Here is a 13,197-nt window from a genome sequence, read left to right as displayed (position 1 = left end):
CCAGCTGGGTGCTGGTATCAGATCTGTTTTGCCCTCTCTGGAGCCAGAACGTCTTTGCTGCTTCCCAGAGCAGTGCAGTTTGTGGGATCAGACTGCTCACTAGCTGATGGAGTCAGTGCTGTGGGGGCTTCATGTGGAGGAATGTCCCCCTGCTCAGCTGGGAATGTGAGAACACCTGCTTTTGCATTCCTCTGCAACAGGTCTGAATGTTCACAGGTCTTCTGGGCTCTGTGGGACTCTCTGGCAAGATAAATGTGTGGGATGGTAGCACAAGGTTACTGTGTTGAGGGATCCGAGGGTGACGTTGTAATCAACGCAGGGAGAGAAGGGTACAGGGGAAAGAATGCATTTGGCTGCCAAAACCTTTCGTGCAAGAGGTTGGACCTGGATGTGTGCCCTTCCTGGGTGTACGTGCAGGTTCCTGAAATTGGTAGCTGCTATTGCTGTCACCACCAGGAGCGGCACTCAAGTAAACAAAATTTGGGAACGCCATCCCACGATAGAAACTTCAAGAGGCTATTTCTAGGTGGAACTGAAGCTCCATGTGATTCAGAGGACTATAGCCTTATTGTGTGAGTGGTTTTAAATGGAATTCTTTATATAGTATTGTTGCTAACGCAGTAGTGGGCAGTTGGATTAAACTATTTTGGAACTGTGTTCCTTTTTGATACTATACTAGCACTCTTGTTAAAGATGCTTCAAAACAAGCTGGAGTAGCTTGGCAACTGCTGGTTGCAAGGCCATATTCTTTAGATGCTTCATTGTTGTTTTTCTTAATCTCTCTTCTGGAAGAAAAATAATATTGGTAAAAGGAACTTAAAGATACAGCTTTGAAATACGTGTATTGAACACAAAGGTTATCACCTAGCAGGCGAGCAGAGGCAGTGGTGAGTTAAGTCAGTGAATTTTGGAAAAGCGGAGTTCAGCTTGACAGGAAAAGATATTACCTGCATGGGATTACTCCTGAGACCCATCAGCTGTTCCCATAATTCTCCAGAAAGTGGAATTTGTAAAATGAGCAGGCAAGTGTGCGCTGCCTATCACAGATACCAGGAATCCCAAGAATGTGCAGGATTTTCTCTCAAATTCCAGTTGCGTGTGCTTCCCTTTCCAGTTCCTTCTCTGGAGGTCAGTGGGAGCAGGAAAAGAGGTCAGTCTTGAAGTCAAAGAGGAGGAATTTGAGAATATGGAGCAGATAACGCCCATTGCTTGCTGCACTGTGCCACTCCCCCACCCCCCCCACACCATTGTGGAAAGTATGATTAAAGTCAGCCCCTCCACCCTAACTGTCTGAACCATACATACATGCACAAATGCCAGATTCTCTTCATTCCAGGCTGCTGACTTCAAGAAGGACTTGCTCTGACAAGCTGGAAATGAGGACTGGCAGCTTTGTCTGCAACTCAAAGGCTTTATCTCCCTTAGACACTCTTCCTAACGTTTCCCACAAATACTGCTCTGCTGGTAGGATCTGTTGTACACACAGGATGCCATCAGGTACTTATGAATAAAGTCCTACGTTGTGTAACTCTCATTAGAACGGGCAAAGAAAATCTAATAGAGCAATTGGCATCAGGCCCAGCAGAGAGCTTGCTCTCCCTGTGCTTCAGCCTCATTAGCTGGGGAGTGGTAGGGAGAGCCAGCTCAGCTTTTTGATTCTCTGTCCACCTACCAGAAGGTGCTCTTCTTTCCTTCACAAAAACTTAAACAGACCTGCCTTTATCTCTCACTTTTAATATTTCTGTCAACTGATGATCATATTCAGCTTCCATAACATATCCTTGTGGTCTCTCTTTCTGTTGTGCTGAACTCCCACCTGGGTATCCCTTTGCTTCTTCCCCATTTCTCATGGGAAGCACAAGTTTTGACTTCAAGGATCGTCTTGCTCCATCAGCAACTTGTCTCTCCATTCTTGCTTTCTAGCATTATTGCTCCACTGGTGCTTCTGCTCAGTGAAGGATGCCAGCTGTGTCCACCTGTTAGGCTTTCTTTGCAGGCACTTTTAAGCTGTCTTCTTATGCTGCATATGTAGGTTGTTTTGCTTAGAATATTTTGGTTCCCTGGCCTGTCTCAATTAGTTGATGAACTTGGACTTCAGTAAATGGAATGAAACCTTTTTTGAGTGATGTTGTGGTTCTAGACTGCTTCTTTACCGCTGAATACAAGACAGGTCTTCTTTAGGTGGTATTTTGGTTTCAAAATGAGCATTAAAGTGAGAATATTTTCACAAATATGTATGACATTAACACATGAAACTGAGATAACTTGAACCTTGATGCTGTGAAGTGTGCATTCTGTAATAAAAATGTCATAAATCAAATTTGAGTAGCCATGGTGGTTGTGATATGATTTCTGCTAAAAGGGGATCCCTGGTGCCATCACTGTGCTCCTTCAGAAGCATCTTGCCAGTGCTATTTTAGGTTGTGGAGGGTGTGTACATGCATATGTCTTTCTTATGCTATTTAGAAAATATACCAGTATCAAATGTCTGCCCAGTTCTTCACACACTGCATGATTTGCTGCTGGTAGACAAAGTTCTGCCTGATTCTTGAAGGAGGGATGTTTTTTTTGCAGGAGCTGTAGCCTTTACTTTTGGCCGTGTGACTAAATGTGTTGAGCAGAAAAGGGGTCTTGCTGAACACAGTTCCAGATCCTCTCTCCTGACCATGGGACTGTGCTTTCTCGGCATTGTATGAGAAAGATTGGTGAAACAAAGTCTTATTTTTCCCTTTTTGGGCTCAGTATACGCAGAGAGCTCAGAAACAACAAAATGAGAGAATTGAAGTGCTGTAGTGAAGATTTGAAAGGAGAAGCTGGAAGAAGGAGGCACCTTAGCATTTAACTGCTGTGTTTTATTCATCCTGAAGCAAGTGTAATTTAAAGTGACGCCTCTATAATTGATGAAGTATCTCTTTACTGTTTGTTTAATTACCAGTTTCAATCTCTAGAAAGCAGTGGATCAATAATTTACTGTGATGAACTTCCCTGTGTCCCTTCAGTTCAGCCGCACAAACGACAGCTCCGGAAACAAAGTTTTGATGCTTTTCTTTCTCTTTAGTTGATTTGAAAGAACTTAACCCATTTGTGCCTATCACAGGCATGTTCCAGCACATCTGAGGCTGATGGCAGAGCTTCCACTGACAGCAGGGAAGTGTGGCTAATCCAGGGCATGCCATGAGCGCTGTATCAGCTCTCATCTTTTTTCAGTCTCCTTCCATTACTGTGCAGTGGCTAAGCCTGGGCTCATGTTGTTGCTACAATAGCAGATGATGCTGCTCACCATCTGAGAGCTGTTAAAACACGGAATTTAGGTGAAGGAGCTGAAGCTGCTTGCCTGAATTTTGTATGGTTCTCCTGCAGTATAGGTTCTGTAATGTGAATTGATTTTCTGTGGAAGATACCTTTGTTTGAGGCTCTCGGACCATCCTTTCAGGACTGGGTTCAGAATCTTTCATGGCTCTGAATTTCTTACTTCCTGCAGAGGGATGTAGGTAATGTATGCCTGTAGAATCAGAGGAGCAAAATTGTTCCTTTCCCATTGGTATAAGACGTCTCCTGGTTCCTGTCGTCATCTTGGCTGCCATGAACAGTGGAGTTTGATCGAGAGCATCAGAACAGGAAGGTAACCAGTTTTCTGAGATCTCCAAAGCTGTGCACTTTTAGCACCTCAAGGTAGGGGGATAATTTCACTTTTCTGCCTTTCATAAGGATGTTCTCATTATCTGCATCAGCGCAACTCTCTGCCTGCCTCTGATTTTTAGGGGTGCTGGTCCTCATCCTCTGAGAGCAGAATGCTGTGGGATGGTTTATATTGTTATGAATGTCACATCTGTCGCACTCAGCAGTTTATACCCATGTAACAGGAGCTATGAGAATTCCCTCATGATCTGTCGTTTGAGTTGAAGGTCAAAGCCTAGACGCTTCCTTTGATATGGTAGTTGTAAAGGGTAGAGAGCTCTGCTTGTCTGTGGCTGACCATTTTGTGTGTGTCAGCAGGATTTCTGCTGTTTTCCAGCCACCCGATGTATGACCGTAGGTAAATCAGAAAGAGGAGGGGAATGAATGTTTCCATTCAGTGTATAGGCCTGTGTTTATCCAGATGTGGAACGTGCATTCCCGAGGACCACAAAGGAACAGGCCCCCAGTTATTCTTTGTATATTTTGTCTTTGGTTTTGATTAAATCTGTGTCGTTGATCAAGCAGAAAATCTCAAAAAATGCTATGAGCAGATATATGAATAGTGCAGCCCTCCTGAGTGGGCCATGGAGATGGGATCTTCCTCATACTTCATAGGGGGTTTACTGAGTTGCACGCCAGTGGTTTTATTCAGTGTGGTTACTCTAAAAATCTTGGCTTATCAGAGCTTTGATTCAGCAGGGATATACGTTTTTGAAATGTGGGAAAACTGTGTGCTGGGCTATTTGAGGAACACGAGCTAATGGATGGATGTGGGATGCCCTTCTGAGATGATGTCTGTGTTTTTCAGGCACCCTGGCGTGTCTTTGCCGAGATGATGGTAACTCATAATCTGCTGTTTACTGTTGACTGAAGATATACCTCGTTTAGAATAAAAGTGAACGCAATTCATAAAAACCTTAAAAGATTTCAGTGGAAACTTCATGGTCCCGTCAGACTGGTCAGAAGATTACCTCAGACAATACCCTTCATCTGGTGGCTTTTACTCTCCTTTCCAGAAGCAGCAGAAGAGACAGGGTAAAGGGAAGCAGTGCAGACATAAGCCAGCTGCGAGCCCACGTGCTCCTGCTGGCTGCCAGGCCTCAAGGCTGACACGTTGCCAGATAGGCAGTTTGCACTGTGTGTCTGCTTTTCTTGCGTCCGCTTTTGGAAACGGCTTAGGCCGCTTCTTTTAGCGTGAACTAGAATCTGCAGATCCATGGATGTGCTCCTGGTTGGGGTTCGTTATCTGGTTTTATTCCAGACTCTTTCCTTAAACTTTTCTTGGGAGTCTTATGCCATCGAAATAAATGCAAAATGCTTTTTGCTCCCTTGCAAAGAAGGGAATGAAGGAAGTTCTGTGCCATATGTGTTCCTTACAGTTTTATTGGACCTCGCTTAAACTTTTTGTTGTCCCAAAATAACTGCCAAACAAAGTCAGTTTGGGACAGAGAAAAAAAAAAAAAGTGGTGGAAGTACAAATTGTGACTGTAAACTCTAGGATTAAAAATCATCAAATTAAAACTACTCTGCTTGTCCAAACGTCTAAACCATTCAGTGTGTCCTTTTTCTGGGCTCATGGAACTTGGCTCCACCTGGTAGTTCTCAGTTTGCTTGCAGGATTGCTAAGAGTCCCGCCCAGAAGGAAAATAAGAATGTTGTGTTGTTTCTCCCAGGTGTCACTTGTATCTGGTGTCAGAATGAAATGTCACAAGAACACTTGCAAATTGGTACCTTGTGATTTTATTTCCCTCAGGGGAACTGTGGACATGACATGACATGAACCTTTGATAGATACTGTTGTACCAATATGAAAGTGTTTACATCAACATTTCCCTTAACTTGATAACTTGAAACACATGACATATAAATTGTGACACTACTGTAAGCTTCCTAAATTACACTTAGGAGTGGGGAGTGGAGGTGCTCTCCATCTACAAGCTATTTTGTAAAAACAAACCATCTCAGGAAGTATATTCCATATGTCATCCTCTCTTCCATGCTTTTCAGAAAGCTTCAGCATTCAGCTTTTTTGTGGTATTAGAAACTTACATTTACCTGATGTATTCTAGATATTACTTGAGTTCCAGTCTCCATATGTGGAACTGCTTTGAGATCTGACTAGGAACTCAATATTAGCTTTATTCAGGGTTCACTAAGAAGGAAAACTTTGTGTTAACTATAAGAAGCAGTTTCATTCGGCTGTTTTGGAGGGAGATGTTTCCTCCTTAAAGCGTTTTTCATAGCATCAGGTGGTCTGGTTTTAGGTGTGGTTTGTTTTGATGCAAAACTGCATGGATTAAAATTGTCAATTAAAAAAAGATTGAGTAGAGGACAGTTGGGTTGTTTCCTGTAGAGCAGCCTGAGATAACAGAAGATCTGCTATTTGAGTTTCTCTAAATCAGTACATGTTGACACACATAACATCAGTCTCTGGATTTCAGAAAATGAAACAGCGTAAACTTACAGTTTTGATGTCAGCATTTTTAAACAAACAATCCTCTATTTGGAGAAGAACTTTACAACTGTTGGTGACAAGCTGTCCCAAGAGGCAGAGACTGTTGGTCTCTACGTCAGACTCCTGGTCTCATACCTGTGCTCATTCTAACTTGAGAGCCAAAACAAATATCTCACTTCTCCTAAAACAGACCTTTTGAAATTGAACAAACAAGTTACTGACTGTACCTTAGAACTTAGTACCAAAAATAAGGAGAGAAAACAGCAGTGTTTGGGTCAGTCTTAAAGTTAGGTCTTTATACAGGCATAGATGCACCCTGCCATGCAGGCAAGAATGTGGAGTATTTAATGAGACAAAAAAACTAAAGGTCAATTTTAAAATCTTCAGCGACCAAGATGTCCTTAAACATATATCAAGTATGAAATGCCACCTTGGGATGGCATTGTTGTATGCCTAGGAAAGCTTAACACACCTTTGAGTGCACACTCTTTTCTGGATGTGTAGCGACAAGGGCAGGCTATGGGCAGCTGGTGAAGAATATAGCTGAGAGCCTGGTTACACTGCAGCAATCCTCCAGAACAGCAACAGGAACTGTATATCTCAGCTCCTTCTCAATGGGACTGTGAAGCTCCTGCTGTCCAAATTCTCTCTTTTACTGCCTCAGCAAGGAGCCCTCTGTAAGGGCAGCCTGGCTTTCTTATTTTAAGTCTGTCAGCTGCACTTTGCTGATTTGATGTGAGGTTCTCCTAGAAGCTGTGTAGCTGCAGGAGCTCTATTTGTAGAGAGGAGAGAGGTAGGCAGGAGGTAGCAGGACTACAGACACAAAATTCTTCGTGTGTTTTGTCACAAATATCTATTCCAGTCAGAAAAGAAGTCCAGGTGATGAACATGCCTAGGAACTTATATTGTACTCATTTCCATGACACCTATGGGACTGTCAGACTGTGTTTGCTCAGCAAGCTTCTCTGCATGGGGAGCTGAGAAAATCTGAAGACAAAAGAGATGGAGATACACCACTCGCAGAGCACAGGGAAGCATTCCTGTTCTGTCACTTTATCCAGCGTTTGGCTAAAGCTTTGTTGTAGGAACTCCCTTTCATTTGCATAAAAAGAAAAAATATATCTGTTTTTTAACTGGGCTTGCAGGTTTGGCATCTGTTCAAGTGACAGTAAGGAGCACGTGTTGGTGCTGCACTTAAAGCTGTGGGCAGCAGTGAGTCTGGCAGTTGCTGAGATGTACGTCGCTTGTTATAGTGAGGTGCAACTGTTTGCTTCTGAAACTGTTGGCCTGCAAGATGTTATTGTGTACAGTTAATACAGGAATGCTTTGAAAATTAAATGGCTCCTTCTACAGGTGCCCAACATCCTTGCAGTTTAAAATAAAATGACTAAGAGAGCTGTCCAGTTCATGAAACGGAGCAGCAAACTGTTGTGCTCCATGGATCCAGAAAGCTGTCAGCTTCTCTGCTGCATTACTGCAGGCACGTGGTGTGTTAGGACAGGCTGTGTTGTTTTCTGCTCTTCGTGTATCACTGATGTGCTCAACCCTGCTTTGCAGGTGTTATTTTATAAGTCTCTTCTGTCTGTCCTTTTGCTCCCAGGAAGAAAGAGAGCTAGCAGCTGTAATTCGTACATTTCATTTTCTTTTTCAGGGTGTGGGAGAGGCTCCTTTCTGTTCAGGAGAGAAGGTTAAATATTGCCCATCTCCTTAGAGAGCAGCCTGAGGTTACTGTGTGCTGCTGGTGTCAGAAGAGCTCGGCTCTGCCTGCTGTGTCCCTCCTCAGTTCTTCTTCTCCAGACTGAAAACAGTTTAGTGCTGATCTGGCCTTATATAGTAATTTCCTATTATTAGAAACATTTCCTTGGGACCTTGTTCAGGGAGTAGCAGAGGGAAATCCTGTTTCCTTCATCTAACATGCAGGCAGAGCACCACTGTTCACTCTTTCCTTATCTAGTGTCAGTAGAACAAGAAGTTTTTATTATGACATGCTTTCCAGTCTGAATCCCTTCCTAACACTAAGCCTCTTCCCAGAAATGCAGAAAGAGAAATGTGAAGGAATAGGAACTGTCAGTCACCAATGTGAGCTGTAAAACGTTGCCTGCAGCCTGTAAGTTGTGCTTGCTCTTTCTCAGCCATGTTTATGTCTCTCAAAGTCTTCCTAACACTTTGGAAAATTGTTTTGTTTTGCTTTTTCCTCGTTTACTTGTATGAAAAATAGTAGGATAGGATGCTCCACCTGGATCTGCAGGGTATCTGCAAAAATCTAATGGCTGCAGTTAAAAAGGAACAATTTTCTGTTAAGGAGGGAGATGTGATTGATTTGTGTGCAGTGTGAGTATATTTTTAAAGGAGAGATTGGTTCGTGAAGCACAGGGATATTCAAAGGCTTTGAAGACTTAATTTTTCCTGTGAAAACATTTTTTCCCCTTAAAAGGAAGATGTAGGTCCTGCCACTGGGAGTGACTGTTTAGAAAGTCAGTTGAGAGGAATGCACATCAGCTGAACTGAGTCAGGCTGTTTGCATTAACAGCTCTGTCAGAACGGCTCTTCTTGTTCCTGCCACGGGCTCTGCAGGGGAGCTGCTTAAAATGATTGCATCAAAGTGAGGGCAAAGCAATCAAACTGCATTAACTGTTGTTTTTAACCTCTTTGCTGTTGAAGTTAGTTCGACAATTACTGCTGGATTCAGAAAGGGTAGGCTATGTTTGTAAGATCAGTTGAGGAGTCGAGTGCCCTGCGGTCGTGTAAAGCGACCAACAGAGCCACGCACGGGGCAGTGTGTGAGGGAGGCTGAGTGAGAGTGGCCACATGCACGAGACAGCTGGCATCGTGGTAAGGGCATCTGGTATTTATAAAGCAGGGCTTTGTTCTGATGGTGGCTGTCAAAGGCAGTCATCCATTCCTGTTTCTTTGGTTCAGCAGAGAGCAACAAGAAGGAAAAATGATCTTAATTTGTTACATTAACCCAGTTTCTGTTTTCACTCACATCGTAGAGCCAGAATTATTGTGTGTGTGCGGGAGCCATAACTAAATATGAGTGCTGTGTAGGTGCTTTTAATCTGCTGTTATTCAAACACAGCTGTTGTCAGAGTTATCAATGTAGTGAACAGCACTTACAGACAAAGCATAGGAGTCCAAGGACAGCATCTTCATTTTCTGTGACGTCGCAGCATTTTGTATTATTCTTTTTTATTTGTGAAAGACTGAGCTTGGGAAGAAGTGGAGTTCAGTGTTCTCACTGTTGAAGCTTCCTTGAAACAAACAAAACCAGTATTGACAGTTTTGGGCATTACAAAGCATAAATTAGAATCCAACATATTAATTTAAATGTTCTTTGTCTTTTGGGTTTTGAACCCTTTTGGCCACACCTATCATATTTTTAAGCTTTTGTCTATTACTGTGCAAACACATTCACACAGAATCCGAGGACTCAGAGAAGGTGATGTCATGAAGTTCTCCATAAGGTGAAGGAACTGTGCAGCCTTGAGCCACCTCTGTCGTGAGTACCACGGGCTTTTGGTGAAACCTTCCTACGTCTGCAGTTTCAGAACGGACCAGGAATGCTGCATCTCTTGGGTCTGATATCCTGTGTCCAGGTTTCTGTTGCAGACTTCTTGTCTGGGGGACACCTCACTGCTCTCCATACACTGGAGAGTGAATTGCATCAACGTAAGGAAAAAGTGGGGTAAGATACCAGGTGGCTGTTGGCAGAGCAAGTGGTGTGGGAGAGACGTTCTGCCTCGTTATCGAGCCCGTTACAACATTTAACATTGCATCTTTGGCAGGGCGTCGAGTTATTCAGTCGTGTGGTCAGATGTTTGTCCTTTGCTGGCTGCTTTTCCTAAGCAGTGGGCCAGATGTCCTTCAGAACCTCCAGGCCTTGCTATAGGGCATCTTGGAAATGCAAGGCGTTACGGTCAGGTTTCGATGAGTGTGGTGTGGACAGCAGGACACACGTGATGGGTTGAAGACGTGTCTGTATTTTGCAAAAGACTTTCCTCAGACCTGCAACAAGGAGGCTCTCGAATTCCTGGCCTGTTTAGGGTGGTTTGTTTCCCATGGTGTCTTTGCCAAGTAGTTTCTAATTATGGAATGTGTGTTATTCTGCAATTCTTTTGCAAGGCAGAAATAATGACTATTAAAAAATACATATATATATATATATATATATATATAAGCATTTATAAATGAACTCAACAGCTTTTGGTTTTGGGATAACGTAGATACGATCCACATTTCTTTTTGCATAACGAAAACCAGAATCTCTTACCTTCAGATTTATATTGTGTGGTGGAATCTGTGCAGCACAGGAAAGGACTGTGGTTTGCTTGATGCCAGCTCCATGGGGCCAGGCTTTTTTTCAGGAGAGCCTCTGCTTGCGGGTAGCACAGCGAGTCACGCACTGCTCTGTGAGCCTGCTGGAGCAGGGCTGGCAGGAAAGGCTTCCAGTCCCCTTGCTTTGAATGTGAAATTGTATGCAGGGAATCAGCTACTTATCAGCAACGAGCAGAGCAATCCCAGAGCTCTGATCCAGGGTTAGTATGAGTCATTTCTAACTGGTGAGGCCTGGAAAACTTGATTCATACCTCTCTGCCTGTAGTTGCCTGTATTAGTGATGCAGAGCTAGCTAGCCATCCTCAGCAGAATGTGCAGACAAGGGCTGGGCTTTCTGTTGCTGGAAAGGAAGAGCCTGATTTTTTCACTTTAAAAGTCTGGGATCAAAATCTTAACGAATAAAAATTATGCCTGTCATCTCTGCTTTCCAAATACATATTTTTTCCTCCTAATTCAATCCTAACCCACAAGAGTTGGGCAGTAGTTTGGCGGCAGAAAAAACCTGTTTCGAGTAAAGGTCTTCCCAATACATTAATATGTAAATGAAAGGTTCTGCATTAAAAAAAAAAGTGTAAAAATGTCCTTCTGAACATACCCGCATATTTTCCTCTCGTGTGCCATTTTCAGCTGTAAGATATGTTCTGAGAAGGATTGTTAGAAAGCGTAGAGACGATGGCAAAGGTGAGGTCACAGATGTGAAAATAACTCTGTGTTAATGCATAACTTAAAATTGTAATGTGAATGTTATAGGCCTCTGTGTTGTTTGGCTATAACTAGGCTGATCTGAGGAATGATAATGGAGGATTGCCATTATCCTCCTGAAGAATTAGAGCTGCCAGACAACATCTCTAATTAGATGTGGAAAACTCCGTGCTCAAGGCTTGCTGCCGTGCTCTGGTGATGGCTGATGTGGCTTGGTCTGGGAAATGTAGCTTAGATTACCTTTGATCTTACCCGTGCTACTGCACTGAGCAGGGCTTTGCAATACTACGACTTTCTTTCAACGCTCTAAAGCTGACCAGTGCTAAACCTGCCTTTGAAATGTGTCCTCAGGCTCTCAGAAGGTGTTCCATGAGCTTCATGCAAGTCCTTGGAAGCGTTGGCTCCTTCTTCCCCTGATGGATGCCAGCACAGGATCAATGCTGGGCCTTGGGTCGGAGCTAATTAGAGAGCAGTGCTACACTGAACCACTGACAACATCTGCTACGTTCCTTGGGTTTTAAATAGCTTCCGACTGAGTAGTGGCCACGCATGGCCTTGAGTTACTTTACTTGCTTTACTTCAAAGCTTTTTAGCTTTTTTCTTTAGATAGTTTCATAAAAGAACAACATCAAGCAGAGCTGGCTCCAAATAGTGCCAGCCATGAGACTTGTGAGCGAGTCTGTAGCTCGGTTTGTTCAGTGCTTAGAGAACCTGCCTTTTGGTGCTGCAGAGTTTGGCTGATGTCTGCCACGTGGGACTACTTTAAATGGATTCCCACAGCTGAGCAGCTTGTACCATTGGTTCTGAGCAGGTGAGCAGAGCAGGGTTCATTCTGCAGTGCTTTGTGCTGCCTGGGGTCCTGCAGTCCTGTCTGATCTGACATTAGTGCACTAAAAAGGGCCAAGGAGCCTTTTTAGAGAAGGGAAATCCGATTTCTTCCTGCTTTCTTCTTTTATCCTATGGTGAGTATAGAAGCCTTCCTCGCTTAAAGAAAATAAAAGAAGTGATATCTCCGTGTTGAGGGAAGTGAGTTGTTGTCTGCCACCTCCATTCACCTCCACGTGCTAACAAACCAGTCATGTCAACTGACATCAGTGTGACACCTGAATTTCTGAAGTGTTTGAGCTGGTGCTGCAGTCCCCTGTTTACAGAAGACAGTGCAAGAGGGATTATATTTCCGTTGATCACATTCCTGTGATAAGCATGGCTTGAGTTTGGATTGAGCTCTGTGCAGATGTGTGCATCTGAATGTTCAGCTGATGGGCTCGTAACATCACACCAAGTTTGAGACCTATGAACTGCAAATGCAACGTGGGCATCTTGTGTGTGTGTGCAGTGCTTCCTACACTGGATAAACCTGCATTGAATTTGCAGCCATTTGTCAAGCTCCCAGCTGACTGTAGAGTCGCATACCATGGAACATTTGATGAGAGAGGCCTGTTGAGAGCATGGTGTAAAGGAGAAATGGGTGACAATATGCCTTGTGCAGATTGTGACTATCTGTGTTGAGTCTTGCAGACAGAAACCCATCTTTTCCATTAGCTGCTAAGAGTTGGGTCGAGTGGATGACCAATTTTTTTGTTGCTGATGCTTGGGAATGGCAGAGCACAGGACAGAAAGGTCTGTGCAGGGCTCTGTATGCCTGATGGGCAGCTGGGTAGCTTAGACCACTGAGGAGCAAAATAACAGAATCTCTGAATAATTTTGATGGGGAAGGACCTGTGGGAGTCTCTGGTGCAACCATGCTTCAAAGCAGGGTCGATTTAGTTCAGATTGCTCAGCCCTTGTCTGGTTGAATCCTGGGTATTTCCAAGGATGGAGTTTCACAACTTTTGGGGGCTTCTGTTCCAGTATTTGATGGCTCTTATAATGGAAAATAAGATGTCATAACATCTCCTTGGAATTTCCCTGCTCTCAGCTTGCATCTATTCCCTCTTGTCCTTTCATTTCCACCTAATGCATATGCAAAGGTGCATATACGTTTCGGTTTCTGCCAAAACTCCCTCATCTCAGAGCACTCTAATGGC

Source organism: Cyrtonyx montezumae, unplaced genomic scaffold (assembly GCF_038088225.1).
Source record: "Cyrtonyx montezumae isolate F1298 unplaced genomic scaffold, pur_monq_1.0 scaffold_15, whole genome shotgun sequence".
In the NCBI taxonomy this organism is placed as follows: Eukaryota; Metazoa; Chordata; class Aves; order Galliformes; family Odontophoridae; genus Cyrtonyx; species Cyrtonyx montezumae.
This window is presented reverse-complemented; position numbering follows the sequence as displayed.